Raw genomic sequence first — 26883 nt, forward strand, 5'->3', positions numbered from 1 at the left:
CAATTTATTTAGCATAAAACACACGTTTTGCACACATTCATTTAGTTTGACATTGAGAGTAAATTAGTTTGAATATGGCCACCAGTAATCGGGGACATTGAATCCTTGTGTGGGAAAAATTATAATAATAGAATAGAATACACTATAGACAATTATTGTCTATCGATAATAATAATAGTATACATAGTAATAGCACACTTCGCCAGAGTCTGTGCAGTATTTAGCAGTTAAACAGCCGTTAGTTCTCCAACTATAGGCAGCAGTCTACTGGCACGAAGGACTGGCGTGGTGTGTTGGGTCTATGGCTGAACGTGCGCCTCATCCTGGCTAGCTCCTCATAGAGGTGTGGAAGGGGCTTTCCAGGATAACGTCCATCTTTTTCCTTATCTTCCTCTGTGCCACCACCTCTAGTTTGACCAGATTGGAATCAGACTGATTCTGATCCACACATGAATTCAATAACCAGAAATGTAAAGGTTAAATAGCTTGTTGTGATTAACAGATTCAAATGTTGCATTAATTAGTTTCAATTATTAAAAAGTGTGGTGGAATGCATAGTCTAACATCCATAAAAATGTTATGTTGGAATTTGGAGAGCTGTATCTCTGTGCCGTCGCCTAGGCTGCCGTCATGAAAATGTGCTGAAAAGAGCGCTGTGGTCTGAGTGGGCGGAGCCATAGGTGTGGCTTTATGAGCCGTGGTCTGTGTGGGCGGAGCCACAGGTGTGATTTATGAGCCGTGGTCTGACAGGTGTGCTTTTATGCCAAAATGGATACCAAAATTGCCTTGCGCCAGTAGATTTCTATTGACACACCCCCAGCTGCACCACCCCACCTGTCTTGTCATAGCCATAGGTGGGTTCATATTGAGCCACGAAATGACCAAACGGGTGCAAGCTGAAAGAATATCCCTTACGCCGGACCAAATTGGCAATACACCTGCACCGGCCTTGCGCCAGCATGAAAATAGGGCCCATTTAATTAGTTTAACCTTTTATCCTTTTATTCCATGTTGAAAGCACTTGCACCCGTGTGTTTGAGATGCTGGAAGCAATGCCAGCGTTTGTTAGCGATGCCAGCGTGAGCCAGTCAGTGGAGCCCAAACCATTCCTCTAAAATAATCACAGGTTGGACTTTCCATGCAGCTCTCTGGCCTGTTTCACACAACACAGTGAACTTACAATAATGACGGCCATACATTTCTCCGACTTGTGATTTATGTCCTCCATTTGCTAACAGAAATGGTAATAATTTCTACTTCCAATATGTCAAAAATCAACTGGTATATATTTTTAGTGTGGACCGCCGTTTGTGACAAATCTTGGCTTCTTGAGTATCCCTTTAATAATTTGAGGTCATAATAATGAAGGTGTGGTCTCTCACCCCTCACACTCTTTGTATTCACAAAGTAAAATCTGCAATCTTTGGCACTTGGATATAGTTTTTTGCAGGGAATTCGTTTGGAAATACAGCATGAGAACCCAGCTTTCCACAATGTTAAATCACATTTTACATTCAAAAATACTTTCCTTTCCATAATGTTAAAGCACCAATATTTTTTTCAAGACTAATGTTGCTGTTCTTGCTGTTCGGTATCTTCTCTGAATATAAATAAAATTGTTTAAAAAAAAGAAAGGGTATTTTCATCTCTGTTTCATACTTCATAACTTTAGTTTCTCAGGGTGCTAAAAATGATTGCCAAGCATCCTGAAAAATAAGACTCAGGATGTAGATGGTGCCTAAAGGTGGCGCCATTTCTCTGGTTATTTGCCAGGTTGTGAACACTGAGGCTTTGCTTTAGTGGCAAAGATGTTTGTCACAGAACGGTAGGGCTGACCCCTATTAGTCGATTAGTCGACTAATCGGTCGAAAGGAGACGTAGTCGACTGCCAACCTCTTAGTCGAATACAAAAAAAAATTAAATTATTTTTATAAATAATATATATATATATATTTTTGTATCATTCTTTCCAAAAGAAAAGAGGCCTAGAAGCGTGGCTAACGCTAATGGCACGCATACCAGAGGCTAACTGCCTACGAAAACAGGCACAGAGGCACTGAAAGAGGATTTCACCCATCTAATGAACACACAGACTAGACAAATATCAAGATGTATCCATCAGTGGACCAATTGCATGCTTTTCCAGAGGACAAGAAGCCTTCAGTTGACTCCTTCAGACATTAAGCACAGCCCAAATGGAATGATACAAAATTTTAATATATTATACTTTTAATTTTTTATTCTTTTTTATTAGTCGACCAATAGTCGACTAACGGCAAATTTTGGCCTATCATAGTCGACCATCCAAATCCTTAGTCGGGGACAGCCCTACAGAACGGGAGAGTCCTTTGGCGTAAACAATGTTTTCTTGTGCATACATTGATAATAGAGAATTCACTTAGTAACAACTGCTTTCAACTCATGGGAATGTTTGTTCTGTGGAGCTGCTGGCAGCGTAGCCGTGTTGACCCTCATTTCAGAGCTAATTTATCAGGATCTCACAAAGGTGTGGATAAGGTCAGGAGAAGGTGAAGCACAGTTGTGTTTTTTAAAACTATACCAGTGTGCATTCATTGTCTATAATCAGTCTATCCCTGGATTTCGTCATCCTCATCATTATTTCAAAGGGACTTAGAGAACTTAGTGACGGCAGCGCGAGAGCTTTATGTCACCGTAATGGAACCTTGTGGTTCAGGATAGTTCATAGGCCTCATTCACAACAGGGAATACAGAGCTCTGAGAAGACATTAAAGTGAGGTTCAACCTCGAAACCAATGTAATCCATTAGAAAACAAAAACCTTGGCTTAGTGCCCAGAGTCTTGCAGGCGTACATATTGAAAAGACAAGAGTGGACACAATTTGTTTTTACCCAGCACGCTGCCTTCACAAATGTCTTATGGTTGTTCCTAAGCAACTTGGAATCTGTTTCGTTTTTTTGAGGTGATGGGAAAGTTCAGTTTATTGGCTTTTGAACCCACAACACTGTTTGGGATAATTGAGTATTTATGAGGCATAAAGGAAAACTCAACCTCAGATCAAGACATATTTCTGGTGATTTGGTAGCTTGTTGAGTTGAAATTGTACTGTAATATGCCCATAATCGTGTCAATTTCCACGATGACTAGGTCTTGGAAGTCAATAAAACCCTATGATGTGTGGAGGTTTTGCACTTGAACTCCAACAGCAGTTTCTATAGAGTATAGACCATCACTTCAACACTACATTGGTTCCAGTATGAATAGTATCATTAAAGACCTGGGCATACAGGTCTTTAATGAGAGCAAGTTTACATTACTTAATAATCCTAAAACACAAAAATAGGGATATATCTGAACAGAGTCTCTTTGTTTCAAACAGGCACACTTTCCTGTTAAGTGCACTTTGTTTGCATGATTGTCTCCCCAAAACGATGATGTATTCCCCCTGGCTACGTCCACCATGGCAATTCCTTTGTGTGAATGCGATAATAGTTTTAAATTCAGATCTTTTCAAATTTGAGCTAACATTAGCTAGCTTTCTTGACATGCAGAATGATCTTTTAAATTGACAAACATCTATGTGTGATTCATGGCACAAGTGAAATGGGATCAAAACATTATTTGTCTCTTGTCGTTGACTTCTGTACATAATTGTTTTCAGAAATAGGGTCCCTTGGTCGTTAGCGGAAGGGGAGGGACTTCACCTTTAACACATTGACCGCCAGCAGCAGGGGGCGCTGATCCCCCTTCAGCGCCAGGTCTTTATTCAATGGATATAGTTTTAGAATGCCAGACTTGCGAGTCCTAAAACTATATTTTATATTATAGCTATGGATCTAATAACGCCGTCGACTGTCAGTGAGTTGCTTCTGGTCAACATGCAAAAAACTGATTGTTTTTTCATCCGTACATTTCCGTTTGATACCGTTTTGAATATGAGTATGGTTTGGGTGATTCTGAGTAATTCCAGGAAAAGACGAGAAAAAGGCATTTTAGTGTAATCCAGTCATCACGTTGTAATTTTTCGGCTGATTATCTAATCATCCTGAAATCAACACTAGATTATCATTATTATATCTCCTCGTGCATACATGAAATGGCCCTCATAGCATCAGCAGGCCAACATTTTAATAAACACGTATCCTGAACTGTTAGTTGTACAGGCCCGATATTTATACCCAGAGATCTGGCTCCTCATTGACGACCATTTCTGATTATTTTGGAAAAATATTTTTCCCTCATAAACTGTTCACCTGATTCTCACAGAATTTTCTGTTTGGCATCTAGGGGCCAAAGTCTTTTAAAGTATTATTTGACCGGCAGATTCAATAGAATTTGTGAAAAGCGCATGGTAAACAGGAAGCAATGTGTTAGCTTTGTTACATTTACATCAAACTTGAGGGGGGGGGATTGTCCACCAATAGCAAGGAGGCCTCTGAAATGTTGAGTCATGTCGCCTCATGGTGGCGCTGTTCTCACAAAACAAAAAAATTAGAGCTACTCCTCAACGGCTTGTCTGATCATGATGACATTTGAAACATGCTCTTTCTTTGTGATATCCTACTGATGTTATCGATATGAAATGATAAAGTAAAACCATATGGCCACCATTTTGATGTAGTCAAACATGCATTAATCCCTCCTCCCAGGCCGTTCACTCCATTCTCACTAATCTTCTTGTGTGGCATCTAGCGACCACCGTTTTTAAAAGTTACCTAAAGAAAGTTGGTCGGCCAAACGGCTCCGGGGGACGGGGCGTGTTGACGAGGTGTAATTGGCGGCTTGGGGGCGTTCTCTGGGATACACCCGTTGCTGTCAACCATCAGGAGCATACGTCTGATTATTTTGTTGTAATTAACAGTAAATAACAAGACTCAACCTCATGCTTTGGCCAGTGATCCAACTCACTCTGCACAGCAACAAACCTTTCTCTGGAGACTGGCATGCAATTAATCAAGTAGTGAATTGGCTTTTGTTACGTACTATCCGAGACCTTTGGTTTAATGTTCTCCTGAAAAAGTTTACTACTCCCTTGGAATAATAAAGGTCCTATCACCGTTTTTTTTTTAATGCTTGCATTCTCAGTAGGCTTGCATCGATTGCCATGGCAACAAGCAGGAAGAGAGAGTGGGATTTCTGATGGTACACGAAGAAGAAAACAAATACAAGGTCCTTGACGACATGTCTATATTACAGTGAGCCAGCCAATTAAAGTCTATATTACAGTGAGCCAGCCAATCAAAGTCTATATTACAGTGAGCCAGCCAATCAAAGTCTATATTACAGTGAGCCAGCCAATCAACGTTTATATTACAGTGAGCCAGCCAATAAAAGTCTATATTACAGTGAGCCAGCCAATCAAAGTCTATATTACAGTGAGCCAGCCAATCAAAGTCTATATTACAGTGAGCCAGCCAATCAACGTTTATATTACAGTGAGCCAGCCAATCAAAGTCTATATTACAGTGAGCCAGCCAATCAAAGTTTATATTACAGTGAGCCAGCCAATCAAAGTCTATATTACAGTGAGCCAGCCAATCAAAGTCTATATTACAGTGAGCCAGCCAATCAAAGTCTATATATTACAGTGAGCCAGCCAATCAAAGTTTATATTACAGTGAGCCAGCCAATCAAAGTCTATATTACAGTGAGCCAGCCAATCAAAGTCTATATTACAGTGAGCCAGCCAATCAAAGTTTATATTACAGTGAGCCAGCCAATCAAAGTTTATATTACAGTGAGCCAGCCAATCAAAGTCTATATTACAGTGAGCCAGCCAATCAAAGTCTACAGTGAGCCAGCCAATCAAAGTTTATATTACAGTGAGCCAGCCAATCAAAGTTTATATTACAGTGAGCCAGCCAATCAAAGTCTATATTACAGTGAGCCAGCCAATCAAAGTCTATATTACAGTGAGCCAGCCAATCAAAGTCTACAGTGAGCCAGCCAATCAAAGTCTACAGTGAGACAGCCAGTACTACTACTGTGGTAAAAGTTACATATTTCCATGGTAGCTATTTTGTACTTAAATAATACCTTGGTTTTTAGACCATGATACCGATGGTAATACAAATTAATACAATGCACTCAACCCCCGATTGAATCTAGAAGAATGGGTGCTGGATCCTCAATGGAATGAATCGTAAAACTATACTTTTCTTTTCATAAATATCATGGAATTTTGATCACAAAACAAAGATATACAAATGCATTATAATCTTTGGTATGAATCTTTTGTGTGTGTGAAATTTGAAGTCTGTAATTATATGTTAAAGGGGAACTATCTTATAAATGACCTTTTCCAGTGGTTTGCATTGTTTTCTAGCAATGTGGGGTTGTACCAACACTGACTAGATGTGAAATTCTCATTCCTCCAGTTCAGCTGATACAAGATCCTCCCCCACTAAACCAAGCCATTCAGAATTGACTCGCTATCCTACATAGCAGGGGCGTTTTTAGGGTTAGAAAACATTGGGGGCTTCAGCCCAGGGGGGTGGAGGGGGGGGTCAACCCCCCCCCCCCCCTTTTTTTTTTTTTTTTTTAGGCACAGAAATACGCAATTTTAGATGAATTAGAGATGAATACTGAATAACTAGAATCATTAGAGGTTCTCAAAGTGAGGTCCAGGTCCATGAGAGGGATCTGGGCAGTCCCCATAGAAAATTCAAAGTTAACAGGACCAAATCATCAGTTTCTTATTTATTTATTTATTTAGCCAGATAAAACATTGATCTGGTCCAAGAAGCCCCAACAGGAGTACAAATATACATATATACACATATATATACATATAATATATATACATATACTGTACATACATACACATATACACCAATAACAAAATAAAAACACAGTTAATTGTAGATACACAATCAGGTTTAAGCACTATAAAAATGCAGCAGGTGAGTTCACCTGTCTTCAACCAAAATGGAAGGAGAGTGAAGTACTGTACACAGAGAACGTGAAAATATACAATACATTCACCAAACACTACACAAGACAACCAATGATGCAGACTGATGAAAATATACATTTTCTCCCATTTTCCCAAATCAGTCAACATGGAGAATCACAACAAAAAATTATCTTGCCAGATCCAGCTAGGCAAAGAGATAATGTCTAGTATTTTCTGTTTAAATTTTTTCAAAAAAAAATGTGTTACTGTAATTTTAACCTGTACTGGATACAGTATTTTATGTTTGTCTGATATTTGCTGAGCTTACAGTGTTATGCACATAGTAGCATGAAAACTGGGACATGTATTGTTGTGATTCTCCATGTTGAAATGTTGACTGATTTGGTTATATGGAGAGAAAACGTTATTTTATCAGTCTGCATCATTGATTTGGGTATATGTAGATAAATAAATTATATTTTCATCAGTCTACAGCATTGGTCTTGTGTAGTGTTTGGTGAATTTATTGTATATTTGCACATTATCTGCGTACTTCACTTACAGTACTCTAATCACTGAGAAGTAGAATTGCTAAATGTGTTTTAGGTTAAGCACAGCAGTGTGTGTAACTGGTTCAAACAGAATTAAGTCATTATGTAACGTGTGTTTCATATGGTAACAAAATTAGTGTATGGTTTTGACAAGTGTTTAATTTAGCAAAGGATCTGAGGTGTTCTGATAATTGTGTGTGTGGTTGTGCTAATTGTGTGTTTTGAAACACCGGGCCCCGTTTTCAAAATCATGCTTAGGCAATCGAAAAAAAACGATTGTGTGTTTCATTATATACATATGTTTCAGTCTTCTCATTAAAAAAAGATTCGATTTTTGGGTATTTTCCTGCCTTTGGTCCGCTTTGCATTCACATCTCAAATGAACCGCAGCAGGGTTCACTTGCAAGAGTGAATGAGCTTTCACACCACCCCAAACCAACCGGACTATCCGAGGTTCGATTAAAGCTTATTATAGGACACTGGACATGGGTATGGATAGCTCCAGGTGCTGCTGCGTTAAAGTGCACATCTTCAATATCTGTACTATTTAAAAGCACAGTGCAGGACACACTCAAAGGTTATCGCACATCAGAGATGGCAGTGGACATGTATGACAGGACAAAGGCCATATGTAATGGCCTTTGGATTGAGGAACATACTACCAGCCAAAGGAGGAAGCAGAAAAGGATCGACGAGTATGTAGTTGAGTCATCTTGTGGCACAAGCTCAGACCTCAGCTCAGGAGATCAGCTGAGACAGAGATTGTTCTATCCAGTCGTCGACAGAATGCTGCAAGAGCTTGAGAGCAGGTTCTCATGAGTTGGATAACAATTTATGAGAGGCATACAGGCATGTTATCCAGCCTCAGACCAGTTTCTCTCAGTGGAATTGCTGCAACCCCTCGCCACACATTACAATATCCAACTATTGCCAGAGGAGATCACAGTTGCAAAGTGTTTACTGGTCAGGACAGGCAGAGATGCAGTCCCTACTATCCAAAGTGTCTTTTCCCTCCTGGATGATAATAATAATAATAATAATGCATTTGATTTATAAGGCGCCTTTCAGGACACTAAAAAAAAAGTCCACAAATCGGTGAATGAAAGAATTATAGGATCAAATGAAAACTACTTACTAAAAATGTTTAAAAGTACTAAAAACCAAAAAAAAATACCAAACACTAACAAACATTCAGCACAGACAATGGGGATGCTGACATAAAAAAAAAAAAAAAAGTAAAAAAAAAAAAAAAAAAAAAAAAAATGTAAACAATTTTTTTTTTTTTTTTTTTTTTTAGATCCGGGGCTAGGAGAAAAACATCCGGGGCTAAAGCCCCGGAAGCCCAGGGCTAACGACGCCACTGCTACGTAGTAATGCGCTGATCTGCCACCGCCCGCCCACAATCAACTGTGATACGTTTATATGAGCAGTGAGTGGAAATAATGCGGAAGCGGTTTTCGATAGCAGAGACCTTCAGCTGTTCACACACACACAGTGAATCACACAGAGAACTAGATACAACGGGTGGGAGGGAATGGGACTGGGGGGGAGCTCTCTCTCGCTCGCCTGCTCTCTCTCGCTCGCTCGCTCTCTCTCGTATCAGCACTGGCTGTATCACCGTCAACCTGTTGCAAAATATCATAGCGCACGCTCCCACGCGTGCGCCCGTATTCCGATCCGTGCAATAATATTCACAGGGATATATATTTTTTAATCCGCTTTTTCTCCTATTTTTCTATTTTTTCTCCCATCCCAATTACCCGCTGTGCCAATTCTCCCCTCCCCTGTCTTGAACGTTGCTCGCATATGCCCCCCACTGGCCGGTTGTAGGGAGGATAGAAGCCTTGCATCACGTGTCCCCTCCGATACACGAGGAGGCAGCCTGTCACATATTTTCACCTGCCAGCGCGGACTTTCATTGGTGAGGTGTAACGTGTGGGAGGCTCACACTACCCCCTGCCATTTCCTGTCTCTGCTGTGCAGGCGTCCCCAACCGACCTGTAGGAGTCGCTGTCCACAACGTCCAGATTACCACCCATCGACTTCCACCCGCTAACTCTGCCAATTGAGTTAGTATGACGACTGGCCCAAGCCGGAGGCAACGGCGACAGCCGGAGTCGAACCCGGTGTCTCTTGCGTTGGTGACGAGTGCTGAGCAGTGTCCGCTGCGCCACCAAGCCGCCCCCACAGGGATATATATTGTCATTTTAAACAAGTTACCAATGCATTGTCCCGTGGGATTATGCCCCCCGCGGCGAAATTAATTAGTCCCTCTATCTCTCTCTCTCTCTCTCCCCCAAAGGTATCTGCCAGTGCAGGTGGGTGACTGTCACTCAAAGCGCATTGCGAGTATGGGCGGAGCCCAGCCAAAAACAGCTTGGAATCTGGAAGGGCAGAAAGTGGTCCAGCAAAGTACTTGATTAAAAATACATAACAATGTATTTTATTGAAAAAACCCTTACAGATGTGTTCCATAGACTCACAGGCATTGTGTAAAATTGCCCAAATAGTGAAAGAAATAGCTAAATAGTTCCCCTTTAATTTAAGCCATTCAATTAATTATATGCTAATTGAATGGCTTGAAAAGGGAAAATAAAAAAACTGTCTTTGTTGTCTGTTCACCATTCTGTGCTCCCCTCGATATTCATATGTACACACAGTTACTGTAACACGTGGGACATGTATTTTGAGCAGATGGACAACATTGCAGGTGGAGGTACAGTGCGATGAGAGGAGGGATCAGTGTTATGAGTAAGAGGCACCGGTCTACCTCACAGTGATTATTCATTGTTTTCAAATATGTAAATGACAACAACAAAAAAGACAAAAAAAATCTTTTAAGTTAGACTTGTGTTTAAAAAAAAAATTATATACATTTATTCTTTGAACGGCAACCTGTTAACTCTTTGGACGCCACTGACTTGAGCATCGTTTGTTCCTACCACGCAGACGCTCTAAAAGATAGGAATAAGTGGCGGTGTTTGCAGGGTTATATATATTGTGACATCCTCCAGACACGACGCAATTAACACAAGTAGATTTCCTTTTTTTTAATCCACAATTTTTCTCCCATCCCAATTTCGTATTTCCAATTCTTCTCTCCCCTGTCTTGAACGTTGCTAGACTATGCCTCCCACTGGTCGGCTGTAGTGAGGATAGAAGCCTTGCATCACGTGTCCCCTCCGGTACACGAGGAGGCAGCCTGTCGCATCTTTTCACCGCAGCTGCTCGAACTCTCAGTGGCGAGGAGTAACGCGTGGGAGGCTCACGCTGCCCCCGATACTTCCTGTTTCCGCCGCACCGGCGTCACCCAACCGACCTGTAGGAGTCGCTGTCCACAACGTCCAATCCCCACCCACCGGCTTTCCCACCCTCTAACACTGCCAATTGTGTTAGTATGACGGCCGGCCAAGCCGGTAGCAACGCAGAGAGCTGGGCTCGATACCAGCATCTCCTGCATTAGTGGCGAGCAGTGTTGGGACTAACGCGTTACAAAGTAACGCGTTACAGTAACGCTGTTACTTTTGGCGGTAACTAGTACTCTAACGCATTACTTTTAAAATTCAGTAACGCCGTTACTGTTACTGAATGGTTCGTTACTGCGTTATTTTTATGTAGATTGATAGCGAGCGGTAGTGATCCAGCGCAGTCCTCCTGACTCCTGTCTGGCACCTCACCTGCGGAGACATGCTGTGGGCGTGTTTTGTTTACTATAGACTTGACTGTCATTGCAGCGCCCACTACTCGCGTTTGTACACATGGATATTATCACTATTTCTCTTTTGTCGAGCACAAAGAAAAGAACGTTTTAGTTAAATGTCATTTGTGTTTTGGCTCAAAGATCCTATCTACTGCCCATGCTTCAACGAAGCTAGTAGCTGAGTCTAACGTTAACAGGACTCATCCGAAGCCAGTAAGCCACTCGCTTTCGGGGATCTAGTTAGCATGTGATACCAGGCGGCACACGGCAAATGGGACGGAACACTTCACGTTTTCCAACTACTTGGAGAGAGAATATACTAAATGGAAATGAGCTAAAGAAAATGTTTGAGGGGCTGGACTAACGTTACATCTCAACCACCGCAGACTTTGGTGAGTTCAGTGATGTGAATGCAAAGTTGATCAACAGATTTTGACTGTAATAATCTGCAAGGGAATCTCATCAATATACTAATCAAACAATATAAATATAGTCCTTTCATGCACAATTGATATCCTAACTACCGTAATTCCTCTAATAGTAACCGGGTCTCAAATACAAGCCGGGTCTCTATTAATGGCCGGGTGCGCTCTTGAGCTAAGCAATTATAAGCCGGCCTCCTAATACAAGCCGGGTTACTAATATACTGAGCTGCATACTGAGCTAGTTACTTGATTTCACTTTGAAAACGTTGAAATGACCAGTGACCACCTGTAATTGCACTGTTTACTATTTCATACAGTACTTGGTTTCAATAAATGAACCCAGTACATTTTACTGGGTTCAAACTGACACAAAATGTTGATTTATTCATTATGATCCGTTTGAAAATTTGAAATATAGGCCTCCCTCTTATACAGGCCTCCTCCTAATACAAGCCTGGTACCCGCTACAGTTGAAACAAATACAAGCCGGGGTTACTATTAGAGGAATTACGGTATTCTAACGTTGCAATGCATGATTGGTATCTTAAACAACATTGCAAGACGGTTATAATGACATGCTCCGGCGACATCAAGGCTGTTCCTTCAACCTAAGTGGTGATACAATTAGGCACAGCGCATTTCTTATTATGTCGGGACTCGGGACAACATTTGTGTTTGTGTCAGATTTGTGTTTGTATAGACCACATTGCTTAGCAGAGTTCAGTGATGTGAATGGAAACTGTCAAGTTGATCAACAGATTTTGAGTATCTGTAAGGGCATTAATGAGAGCAATCTTTTTATTTTATTTTTAGTAACTAAATAGTTACTTTTCACAGTAACGCATTACTTTTGGGTGTAAGTAACTAGTAAAGTAACTGAGTTACTTTTGAAATGAAGTAACTAGTAAAGTAACTGAGTTACTATTTTTCAGTAACTAGCACAACACTGGTGGCGAGCGCCTTACCCACTGCGCCACTCAGCCGCCTCACAAGTATATTTCTTGAACTGATTTTAATGAAGCTTTGTCCAATCTCCATCCAAACCGTAAAATCTGTACAACATACAAATGATACCATTAGCAATTGAAAGTCCATCAAAAACGTAGTTAAACATCAACTGTCAACATATAACCAAAATCATCATCCATAGCAATCAATACCTTATTGGCTGCGTGCCAGTATAAGAGAACATCGATACGTTCTGGTGTTGTGTCTTTAGTCTTTGTCTTGTTAGATTGTCTTGTTAAGTTGTCTTGTAGACAACTATCTTTTACTTGCTGGAATTGACCGCAAAGTCAATATAGCCATCCCTCACGTCATGTTGGGACTTAAAAGAAAGAAGGCGGAAACACGTCACCGGATATTAAGTGGAACCAAGTCTTGTGAGACTAAAATAATTGCACAAACAAAGAGAAATCATGCGCCACACATATTATCCATATAAACCCATATGAAATACAATGAAATACAATCATGTGTATTATTATTAATATGCAAAAATAAACATATAAAATTGTAAGCGAATATAACTATATTAACCAACTGTTAACCATAGCTGCAGTTACATATATATTCTATCTATATTATAGCTATGGATACAATACTATGGCCCATTTGACATCAACTATCTATCGTTGAATATGTGAAAAAGAAAACATTTTTCAGCAATACTTTCGCTTGTTATACCGTGGTGAATATAAGTATAGTTTTTTTTAAATATTTGATATTTTTATTACAGTTTTTTTTAGACATTACAGTAGACACTATGAACGTGACATACATACACGTATAAACAAAACAGAGAAAATAATAATAAGAAAAAAACTGAACAAGATAGAAATATATATAGAAAAAAAAATAAAAAATAAAATAAAGAAAACAATTAATAAAAAAAAGTCAAATAAAAAGTTCTCAGAGCACTTCATGTTACAGAGTCGTTCCTATACAGTGTCCTTGTTTCAGGAGGTGAGAGATGTAGTCAATTGTTCCACATAGGAGATAAAGGGTTGCCACACCACGTCAAATTTTCCAATTGTTCCCTGCAGAGTATATTTTATCTTTTCAACTTTTAGATGGTACATTACATGCCAAATGAGGGAGGATGTTCGTTTTTCCAGTTCATAAGAATGAGACGTCTTGCTAAAAGGGGGGAATAAGCAATACAGATCAGTTGTGCTTTTGGTAGATGTAAATCCTCGGAAGGGACACCAAAAAAAACAGGAAATGACATGGTTCCAGTACCCGACCTGCCAGGTCTGAGTAGAGCTTAAATATGGACGACCAGAAGTCTGCTAGGCTAGGACATGACCAAAATGTGTGATACAGACCGGCCGAGGCTTGTTTGCATCTGTTACAAGTAGGACTAACCTCAGGGAACATTTTTGACAGTTTGAGTTTGGACATATGTAGCCGATGTACGATCTTAAATTGAATAAGCCTGTGTCTCGCACAGATAGATGAAGCGTGAATTTTTTTTAGTATTCTTGACCACACCTGATTCTGATTTGTCTGTTTCAAAGTCCTTTTCCCAGTGCCCCTTTATAATTGAGAGTGACGAGTCCTCCATCTCGAATATGTTCGTATAAAGTTTAGACACTGTTCCCTTGAGCTCAGGATTTGTCTCCAGGATTGAGTCTAGTGATGTATTTGGAGGCAGGGATGGAAATGTAGTGGATTGACTACGTATAAAGTTTCTAACTTGTAAGTAACAAAAGAAGTGGTGTGCTGGCAAATCATACTTGTTCTTAATTTGTTCAAATGACATAAATACGTTGCTTTCATAGAGCAGTCTCGTGTTCAAAACTCCCTTTTTGAACCACTGATCAAATTCGTTATCTAGGAGGGAGGCCGGAAACAGATGATTCGCTGCAATTGGAGCATAAGTAGACATAGAGGCTAAACCATAACTTTTTCTAAATTGGGACCAACTTTTCAGGGAATGCAACACTACAGGATTAAGACAGGACTGGGGAGATTGCAGGGGGATTGAAGAGCACAAAAGAGCAGAAAGTGAAATGCGGGCTTCGATGTGTAACCAGGCAGGAACGTCCGGGGCAGATGTGTCATGTAGCCAGAACAATAAACTTCTAATATTCGCGGCCCAGTAATATATTTGGAAGTTTGGTAGGGCCAAACCCCCACACATTTTCAGTCTTTGTAAAAATATTTTCCGGATTCTGGGTGGTTTATTGTTCCAAATAAATGTTGAAATTATGCTGTTAAGTTTTGTAAAGAAGAATTTGGTGAGAAAGATCGGGACACATTGGAAGAGGTATAAAAACTTTGGAAGAATACTAATTTTAATTATATTAATTCCCCCAACTAGGGATAGGGGCATGGTGGACCAACGTATAAGATCTTGGCGCGTTCGATCCAGGAACGGTGTAAAGTTGGCCTTTAGTAATTGGGAATGGGGCTTTGTGATAGATATACCCAGATAGGTAAATCTATCATTTGTGATCTTAAAGGGCAAAGAATTAAAAGAAACCTGGCTGGCCGCAGTGTTAATGGGTACGAGTTCACTTTTATCAAGATTGAGTTTATACCCTGAGAATTCACCAAATTTCCTGATAGTTTTAGATAGTATAGTATAGTTTTAGAGTGATCCTGTCTAATCCCAAAAAACGACGATATGCAGCAAAACGTGAATTTCACTAAAAGTGTTGCCGTTTCTCGCCTGGATACGCTACTATTTCCAAATCAAATGTATATAATAGGTATTATGTTTCATCATGAATGCATGAAAGGGGGGGGGGGTGATCGAGGTGAAATCATGGTTGGATCAAAGCAGGATTGATATAATTTATTCCTTCACTAGGAGGTACCCTAAAAAGAATATTCCAATTGTCTGATCGCGAGTCCAAGTATTGGTGTCCATTGTGTCGCCAACATAATCCACCACAACAGATGCATCGGAGGCATTTGAGGCTTCTCAATGCGATCAGGATACCCGCTCGCCTCGCCTGACAAAGAAAAGTGCGCCCGGAGACATTTGATCATTGCACAGGCCAAGATATAAGGTTTCAAAGGGTGCTCGATACTGCCACCTGGGAGGATGCAGCCGGTATTGCACTTTGGCATTCTCAGGATGATTCCCCATGTTAACCCCGAGTCCGTGTGCCTGTAATGAATGGAAATATCGAACAAAAGAAATAACGATGAAAACCCGACTACATTTACATTTAGTCATTTAGCTGACGCTTTTATCCAAAGCGACTTACAAGTTCTGTACGACAAGACAGCAAGAAGGGTACAACTCTATCAGCTGAGACTATACTCGGGTCTGGCGCTGAACGGTCGGCGAGATAACCCGACTATCCTGTATTGGGTCTGGCGCTGATTGAGTTAAGCTGTAGCCCTATTTTCAGAAATTTCGCCTAAAGGTACATGCCTAAGTAAATGGAAGATTGCTCCACTTCTACAAGGTCAATTAGCATAACATCTAGGGACCTGGGGGTATGTATTCCCAGTGTCAGAAATATTGTGTCTGTTACTAGGCTTGAGTAAATTGTAATGAAAAAAAGGAGAATATAAATTATGATTTTGTTTTGCATCTGTGCTGGTGAATAACACCATGTTACAATTGTGCTGGAACCGAGCTCGCTCACTGAGCTCATTCACCACCTTCTTGAGATCAAGTGTAAAAGAAATCTAAGCAAATGAATAAAGGGAAGATAATTATACAGAAGGATTTGTAGATACAGTAATACATTATAATCCATTTTAATTATAAATTCATATTTGACCTTGAACTTGACCTTATTATGGCCAAATCATACATCTATGGATAGGGGAAATGCTCCTCTTTCCAATGGCAGTGTTAAATCTGGATTTAGTAATTTCCTCGCGGTTTTACAATAAAAGAGATATAATTAGCATTTTTTCCGATAAATTCTTATTTTCTGTAAATCTTAAAAACATTGGAAAAAATTTAAATACACTTTGACTGCTGTTTTGATAGGGTTAAGGTCTTTACTCTTGGCTACATTTGAAAAATAAACACAACCTCTTAACATCCAAGGGCCCACATGTGGGACGATTCGCGATGCGCCACTTTGCAGACCTCTAGCGGCTCGGGTGTGCATTTATTTTAATACAATATATAGAATTAAATATATTGTAATACAAACTATTTGTTGCGTGTCGATTGCCCTTTCAGGTGACAAAATCCGTTCAGCGGTTCTCGAGTTACATGCCGATATGTGAGGCGTGCGCCAAAGTACACGGCAAAGTACACGACACGTACACGACATCCAGGGCTCTAGCTCCGTCAATCATTTGGAGATCTTGAAACATTTTGGACAGGGTTGTAGTAGCCAATGAGTGTGGCTTTCCAATGATACCCCACATGGGGATCTAATAGGTTAACAGGTTAAGGTTATATCTGTACTTGTTTGTTGTTGCATAATTTAAATAAACTTCAATCAAATCAAAATAGTGTTGCTCCAAGCACAACATCTTTGTGTACCAGCTCCAACAGTGTAATGTATCCCTGTCCTGTAGGCTTGAGTACAGGTATCACCATGTTTATCAGTGTAATGTCTCCCTGTAGGCTTGAGTACAGGTATCACCATTTTTATCAGTGTAATGTATCCCTGCCCTGTTGGCTTGAGTACAGGTATCATGTTTATCAGTGTAATGTCTCCCTGCTCTGTAGGCTTGAGTACAGGTATCATGTTTATCAGTGTAATGTATCCCCGCCCTGTAGGCTTGAGTACAGGTATCACCATGTTTATCAGTGTAATGTATCCCCGCCCTGTAGGCTTGAGTACAGGTATCACCATGTTTATCAGTGTAATGTCTCCCTGCTCTGTAGGCTTGAGTACAGCATGTTTATCTATTGTTTATTAGATAGGATCACATACAATGCGAATAACAATAAACAATAAACAATACAATCACAGTAGTAATTACAAAAAAAGAGAATAACACAAGTATGACATCACAGTATTTACAAAGGCATCTTCCCATCTTTGCAACCACTAGATTGGATCACATACAATCACAACAGATATAATGGAAAATAATGAAAAATAAAATACATAATTACTGTAATTACAACAACAAAAAGAATAACACAAGTACAACTGTCATTGCAGTATTTACAAAGTCAATAACAGCCAGGCCTCTTCCTATCTTTGCAACCACGTTGTCAATATATCTGGACCATGTTTACTATATCCAAAGTCGTGCCAAAGAGTTTTCACTTAATTCAGTTCAGTTGTTCATTATTAGCCATGTCTTGGCTCATTGGCTATGAGCCTGTAGCTTGTGACCTTGTCTGGGTGTTTGCGTGGCCCCTCCCAGTGGACATGATTCACTGCTGCTGTCACTGCCAATATCCTAACTTGCTATTAGTTACTTACGGATTACCACGGAGAGAGAGTGGTAAGCCTCCACGCTTAACCAAAGACTGACCTAAAGCTCTCATTCTCTCTCTCGCTCTCTCTCTCTGTCCACTCTCTCTCTCTCTCCATCTTACTCTCTTCAGCTTTTTACACCTCTTTATCTTCTACGTGCAAGCCTTAAATGAGCTATCTTTATGCTCAAACCTACACGCATCACAACACCTGTCTAGGATTTTGGCACAACGTTATGGCAGTTCCTTAAAGCCTTACTATATATATATATATATACACCCATATTAGTCTGAATATACCTGCATATAACCCCTCTATATACTTGCTTGTACACCTGCACATAACCCATAGCTCTGTATGATAGCATGTACAATAATGCTGTTTATACGATATATATATATATTTATTCTCACCACATACATACCTATCCACACCTGTCTGTACTTACCTGCACATAGTCCTTTACTATACTATATCTGTACATATCCTACTCTTACTAGTTACGCTGCTGGCCAGTAGTAGTCATACTGTTTATTTATTATACTACAACTCTGTACATACATCTGGTTAGCAGTACACTAATTTATATAATTTATACCCAGTTTAATCGCCTGTACATTGTATATTGCTATTGCACTTTACTGCTACATTTGCACTCTGGTTGGATGCCAAACCTCTTTCCGTTGTACTGTACTTGTGGATGACAATAAATTAGAATCTTATCTAATCTAATCTACTGTCCCATAGCTGGGCCTTGCTGGTTTGCATGGTTTCAATCTGACTAATGTCTGTGCTTTGTTACCATCGATCCAAAATTATATTTCGTACTCTATAGCCTACCTAGCTGAGGCCAGCTGTTACGTAAAGGAAGGACACACACAGTATAGACTGCACATGCTCCCTGACCACTAGGTGTTGCCAAGAGGATCTCATTACAGGATTGTCCTGAAATGAGAGGGATTTAGGCCCAGTGTGCGAGTCCTTCCGCCTCATCCACGTTTTCCAAAGTCACGTCATAATCGATGCCAAGTTGAGGATGTCCAAAAAAAGAGATTGCAGGAAGTGTGTGACTGGCAGATGCTTACACTTCACATGGCATGGCCCCAGTAATGTGGGATTAAACCCTACATGCTCACTCACTTAGAGCATTATAGTCGTCAAAACACAGACAAGGAAGAAGAAGGTGGTCTTATCAGGACAGCAGGCTTCTCTTGGAAAAAGAAAAGATGAAGGATGAGTGAATATCTTTGGTCTTTTCCTATTGTCTCTATGGTGTGCAGAAATACACATATCCCCTTATATGTATATACATATACATATATATATGAGCAATAGTGCTCATTTATTGTATGTCCATTCTATGTCTGTCTATCTTAACGTTTGTCAACTGACCAATAGTATCTATCTATATATCTATATCTATATCTATCTATCTATCTATCTATCTATCTATCTATCTATCTATCTATCTATCTATCTATCTATCTATCTATCTATCTATCTATCTATCTATCTATCTATCTATCTATCTATCTATCTATCTATCTATCTATCTATCTATCTATCTATCTATCTATCTATCTATCTATCTATCTATCTATCTATCTATCTATCTATCTATCTATCTATCTATCTATCTATTATATCTATTATATATATGCCTGTGTGCCATTCCATATTAGGCCATTATGTGTCTATTAGTGTTTAATAGTGGTAACATAAGGAGTCCCAAGGTTGCCAGTGGAGAACATTGAGAGCTTTACAGGAACACACAGACAGTGTGCATGTGAGAGAGGATTACTCCGTCACCATGTGATCGTCTTTAGACAGACCTCCAACAACAGACTCAGGATATCCAGGACAAGGAACCCTTCCAGCACCTAACAGTTTAGCAGCAGACGAGACTGACACGGAAACCGACCAACAGCATCCCTGCTGTTGCCACAGAGAAGGCCACGCATACAGAGCCTCTCAGAGGGGACATCGCTGAGACACAGACTGGGTTCTGCTTTGGGAGAGTAGGATTTGAATACTGGAATAGAATAGAATAGAATAGAATAGAATAGAAGTACTTTATTGATCCCGAGGGTAATTCAGCACTACAGATCGCTCACAATAAACATTTAGGTAGTCGAAAATCTAAAATAAGAATAAAAATACAATCAAGGATATACATTCTAAAATATACAGCCAAAAATATACAGTAAAATGTACAGTAAAATGTCAAATGTAGATGTAAAATGTCCAGGAAGATATGCAAGAGTTTATACTGTTACTCTGCTCAGTGAGGCAATGAAGCACAGTGAGGCATTATAGGGAGGTGTAGTGGTTACATCATTGTTGTTTCCACCTCGCTTGAAATTGCTACGTATTTCCAATGGATTGATTGATTGATTGATTGATTGAAAACTTTATTAACAGATTGCAGAATGGGTACAATACAGTACGGCTCAATACAAAACAACTGCTAAGAGGATGCAGACCAGAAAAAGACTTTCGTCGTGTTTACATCGGGGTCCCCCATTTTCAATTCAGGACATTTATGACATACAAGACATACAGATATACAGAACTGTAGTAAAAAGAGATCATAAAAATATATATACATCCTAAGGGGAAGAAACTCAACATGAAACAATTCACAATTAATCGTAAAATAATTACGTATAATTCCATTTCAACCAAAAATGCTTAAACAATAATATTAGTGATGGAAGGGAACTCATTTTGTGCAAAAATGGAAAGCTTGCCAATGTTCATGAGGCTGCATTCTGAATGAGTTGAAGAGGCTTGGTGGCAGTGGCCGGGAGGCCAGCGAGCAGTGCGTTGCAGTAGTCGAGGCGGGAGATGACTGTTGATTGGACGAGGAGTTGGGTGGCTTCTTTTGTCAGGAAGGGGTGGATCCTTCTGACGTTGCTCAGGAGGAATCTGCAGGTTCTGGTTGTCGCTGCGATGTGAGCAGAGAAGTTCAACTGGTCGTCGAGGACAACACCAAGGTTCTTGGCGGTCGGGGACGCGGTCACAGCTGCATTCTCGACTGTGATGGAAAGGTCGGTCAGGTGGAGCAATTATGTTTTGCTTAGGTTCAGTTTGAGGTGGTTGGTCATCATCCAGGCGGAGATGTCGGACAGACAGGCCGAGATCCGCTCAGAGACGTGGATATCTGAGGGAGGGACGGAGAGGAAGAGTTGAGTATCATCGGCATAACAATGATACGAGAAGCCATGAAACGTGATAATGTTACCCAGTGATTTAGTGTAGAGGGAGAAGAGAAGGGGTCCTAGGACCGAGCCCTGGGGGACACCCGTCCGCAGGGGGCGGGTGGCCGACAGGGTCCCTCTCCATGACACTTGGTAGGAGCGGTCATTGAGGTATGATGTCAGCCATGTCAGCGCAGAGCCAGCCACTCCCATTCCTGCGAGGGCCACGAGAAGGATCTGATGGTTGCCTGTGTCGAAGGCTGCAGATAGATCTAGGAGAATCACGACAGAGGAGAGGCCTTTCGCTTTTGCTAAGTGAGGTGCCTCTGTGACCGCAATGAGGGCCGTTTCTGTGGAGTGGCCAGTCCGGAAGCCAGACTGATTAGGGTCTAGGACAGGGGTCGGCAACCTACGGCTCCGAGGCCGCATGCGGCTCTTTAGCCAATCAGCTGCGGCTCCCTGTCCCAAAAAAAAAAAAAAAAATTATTTTTTTTTTATTTTTTTTTATTTTGGAGATCGATGTCATACTGTGACACTGAAATGAAAAAATATTTCATCAACAAAAATATTTCATCAACTAAAATATACAGTACGTCACACCCCGCGCCTCTCCCTGCCGTCTGCAAGTGGCTAATCTTGAGTTTCCGACCCCCCAGTAAGATAACGTTCTGTTAGTAGTGGTGACGCTCGGCGTCACTCATGCACTGTCCTCGCACGTGCACGCGCACTGAATAAAAGACCACAATGTACCTTTATATCCCAATATTTGTCTGACCACACCCCTATCAGCTTACCCATATAAGCAGGGGTGGGGCCACCCCCTCGCCTCCTTCCCAAGCTTTCACCACAAGGCGAGATCAAGGGCTGCAGCGGCGTCGGACGCCGAGCGTCACCACTACTAACAGAACTTGGTTATAGTCATAACCTAACGTTCTGTATCGTAGTGGCTCTCGCTCTGCGTCACTCATGCACAAGGGAGGCCGAGCGAGAGCCATCGGCCGACAAATACACCCCGCTGAAGGCCCCCCACAACCATCAGATCAGGGAGGACCGAGCCCCCCCGACCCCCCCTAATGGAGGGCACCCCCCCTATTGGAGGTTCCCGGGAGGGCGACGGACCCGACCGTGCGAAGAGGCACTCAAGCAACTCAACGCACAGGGTGAGCAGACCGTGGCCTGACCCCACGACTACACACACGCACAACCTGCATGCCACCCGGGAACGAACGGAGGGAACAACCTCGTTACTGCCCCCAGAATCACGGGGTCAAGGGCAAACCCAACCCCGTGGCAAGGCCGTAGCAGCGGAGCGCGAAGGAAGACCCAGACCCACTGAAGGGACTGGATCCCCTGGAAAACGGGGGCCCGGAGAGGTCAATGACGCCAGGCATCAAGACCCCACCAGGCGGTCACTTAGTGACACCGCCCCCCACACCGCCAGCGTATTCGGATAAGGCCCCTCTTCTCCAAGAGCGGGCCCTTTCCCCCCAATAGCACACCGCCTGGCACACTGACCCTGCAGAACAGGCAGTCAGCATGGCCGTAAGCACACAAAAAAGGTTAACCAACGGAAGCAGGCAGCGCACCGGGGAAAACCAGGCAACAGGCTGTAACCTGAGCCTGGAGCACTGCGGACGAGACAGGCGCCAAAGGAGTCAGCTGAGAACAGCCCCCCCGGCGGAAGGGGCGTATGCTGGCGTTGTTGCATGACCAAGCCTCCATTTAAAAAAAACCCACCCAGAGGGGTTGAGGCAGAGAAGGCTGACACGATTGGCAGACGTCATGAACGTGCAGGGGCACCCTCAACCGGGTAACCCGGGAGTTGACACTGCTCCAACACACCAGGGAATCAACCACCTTGTTGTTACCCAATGCGGTGGTTGTTCCTATAACCCCTCAAGAAAAAACTCCAAAAAAGGGTTATCCCAGGCCTACGGGTCGACGAAACATTACTTCGGACCGGGCCCGGCGATACGGGAAGCACAGGGTCACCAGAGGAGGTCAAAGACCACCCCAACAGGCCCCTCTTCGCCATGCGTGAGAGAGGAGCGAAAAGAATGGAGAACCAGCCCCAAGCACACCGTACTTGGTATTCCCAGGCGGTCTCCCAACCATGTACTAACCAGGACCAACCTGCGTAGCGGCCGAGATCTGACGAGATCGAGCGTGTACAGGTTGGCATGGCCGTAAGCCATTACGACAGTGCAGAGTACAAAATGTACCCAACCAGGGTCTCCATAGCGCTTAACCCTGTGACACCCGGACCGACCTGGCATTTTTCCCCCTGAAAAAAGCCCAAGTCCCTCAGGGTACCAGAACAGCAGATCTGCATCCCCGGCGGACAACGGGTTTAACTGATCTGGACCAGCATGAGGAGGATGGACAAATCTTACCTCGCCTTTTCCAGCGAACAAAAAAATTCATCTAAAGCATTAAAGGATTGGTCAAAGATTACAGGTGTAAATGATTTATGGCGTTCACTTAATCCCACGACCCGAAAGTACTCTTGTCGATCGGCGAGACATAACACATTATCCAGAATTGATTATGTCTTTGCATCCCCGAGACTATTTGATAAATATGAAGTGGAAATGATACCCAATGCACTATCAGATCACTGTTATTTACTCCTAAAAGCAACATTTGGTATACTATCTTCCCGGGCCCCAAGATGGCGTTTTAATTCGATGCTGCTTAATAACAAGGAATTCATTACACAACTCAAAGAAGCTCTCACAGTATTCCTACGGGAGAATGCAAACTCGGTGCAAGACCCCAGAATAATATGGATGTCGGTAAAGGGTATGATCAAGGATTTCACTGATAGATTTTCCTCCATAATGCGCAAGAATCAATGCACAAAACTGTCTGAACTGGAAACGCTTTACTCAACGTTATTTAATTCTTTAAAATACAACAACTCAACTAGACTAGAAAATCAAGTTAACGTACTAAAAACAGAGATCAATGCCATATACAGACAACAATCGGAAATGCAAATACGCAGCACAAGACAACAGCAGTACTCCCAAGGTTCTAAACCTAGTCACCTATTAGCCATGCGATTAAGAATTAATGCAAAATTTGCAGATATAACTGCCATTAGAAAACAACAAGTACTTGAAACAGACCGCAAAATAATAAACGATACATTCAAAGAATTCTACTCCAACTTATATAAATCAGAAACGACCTTTGATCAAAACAAAATGGACACATATCTTAATCAAATTATTCTCTCTAAACTTTCGGAGGATGACGCTAAACAGTTAGAAACACCGATCACACTAGAGGAACTCAAGAAGGCCATATCCGAAATGAAAAATGGTAAGGCTCCTGGAAGAGACGGTATCCCATCAGAAATGTACCTTTCTTGTTGGGACATAATTGGACCCTTATTACTAAATATGATCTTATACTCAGTCAAGGAGGGGAGCTTCCATAAACACGACAATATTGCACTCATTTCAGTCCTTCTCAAAAAAGACAAAGACCCCACCGAGTGCGGTAGTTACAGACCCTTAAGCCTCCTCGGAACCGATGTCAAACTGTACTCTAAGGTATTAGCCATCAGATTACAAAAGCATATGACGTCTTTAATTCATCCGGACCAAACTGGCTTCATAAGAGGTCGCCTGATCACTGATAACATAAGACGAATACTGCACGTACTAGATGCAGACAAAGAAGACACCATACCTAAGGCGATGCTGTCCCTGGATGCTATGAAAGCCTTTGACAGGCTGGAATGGTCGTATCTATGGGCAGTATTAGAAAGGATGGGGTTAGGAAAAGGATTCATTGATATGATTAAAGTATTATACAAAGACCCATCGGCCATGATTACAACAGGTACATTCATCTCCAAAATCTTTCCGGTATCACGCTCAGCCAGACAGGGTTGCCCTCTTAGTCCCGGACTATTCGATCTATCATTAGAGCCTTTAGCACAATATATAAGACAATCCCAATCCATAGAACCAATCGTAATCAAGGGCACACAACATAAAATTAGTTTATATGCGGACGACGTAATATTGTTCATGCAAAGCCCCAACACCACATTGCCTCATCTACTCAAGTTGATTGAGAACTTTGGTGATTTATCGGGATTTAAAATAAATTGGCCGAAGTCGGCTTTCCTTCCACTTAACACCCATGCAAAAAAAGATACAACCCTCCCAGGTGAGATACCTATGGTAAAACATTTTAGATGCTTGGGTGTGGAAATATTTCCCACCATAAGACAAACGGTGAAGCACAATTACACAAAAATACAGAACAAAATCAAAGACGACCTGGACAGGTGGGCAAAACTTAAAAACTCAGTACAGGCAAGGGTATCAATAGTTAAGATGGATGTACTACCTAGAATCAACTTCATCAGTTCAATGCTACCGTTACCCCCTCCAGAGGGTTACTGGAAAAGATTACACTCCTCCACATACAAATTTATTTGGAATAACAAACCACCTCGCATAAAAAGATCCACCGCACAGAGAAATAAAGCAGACGGTGGCATGGCAGTTCCAGATTTTTTCCAATATTTTAAGGCATACACATTAAGACCATTGACAATATGGTTTGATCCCCAGGCATTGGTATCCTGGAGAAAATTGGAAGAAAACATAGTAGCCCCACATAGACTGAAGGACATAGCACACACTAAACTACCAATCAAGCACTGTGAACGGAAATTTGGCCCCATAATTACCCATGCAATCCGGATATGGCGTGAAACACAAAAAAAATATCCTAACCCACAAAAATGGCATAATCACACTCCCTTATTCAATAACAATGCACTCTTAATTGAAAAACGTCCTATAAGATTCCCTATATGGGAAGAGCAAGGCATACACTCATTAGGGGATATTTTTAACAACCAGGGTTTTTGTAGTTATGGAGAAATATGCACAAAGTTTAACCTCACCGGGTCCACATGGCTTTTTTACATACAGTTACAGCTATGTTTGAAGTCTCACGGTGTTCCATTAGACATACCAGTTGAACACCACAGATACCACAAATTCTTCTATGAAAGAGAGACATCGAGAGGTTTTGTATCAGGTTTTTATTATCAATTACTAACATCCTCGTATGAAACCCTCCAACTAGACTCTGTCTGGAGGAGGGATATACCAGACCTGGAAAGTGACTTTGATTGGCAAGGAGCATGGGCAAATGTCCGTCTTACATCAAGGAACCCGGACCATCAACAAATCAATCTTAACTATATTCACAGGACATACTTGACTCCTATAAGACTGAACAGAATGGGTCTTAAACAAGACTCAAAATGCTCCCAATGTACAAATGGAGACGAAGGGACATTTATGCACATGTATTGGGACTGCCCACCAGTTAAGGCATTCTGGAAAGATGTGACCCATCAATTATCAAAACTCGTATCTTGGAATATACCAGTACACCCCTCTGTATTACTATTGAATGATGTTTTTGAGTTTGCAGTAAATCCACAGCTAAAGAGATTGGTTTTATCGGGTATCACAGTAGCTAAAAAACTGATCGCATCACGCTGGTTTCAACCGGAAAAAATGTGCCGGAAGGTTTGGTTTCTTACATATCTCGATGTGATTTATCAAGAAATATCTACAGCAAGAATTCTGGGTCTCAACGAATCCAAAATGTCAATGTGGTTAGAAGTGGTGGAGAGAATAAAAGCTAGCTTATAATGGTAGTGTCTGGTTAGGAGTGAGGGATAATGGAGGTACTATCCAAGGAGGGGTCCGGGAGGGGGGGGTTCGAGCTGG

The sequence above is a fragment of the Notolepis coatsorum genome, assembly GCF_963971535.1.
Source record: "Notolepis coatsorum genome assembly, chromosome: 17".
NCBI classification, from domain to species: domain Eukaryota; kingdom Metazoa; phylum Chordata; class Actinopteri; order Aulopiformes; family Paralepididae; genus Notolepis; species Notolepis coatsorum.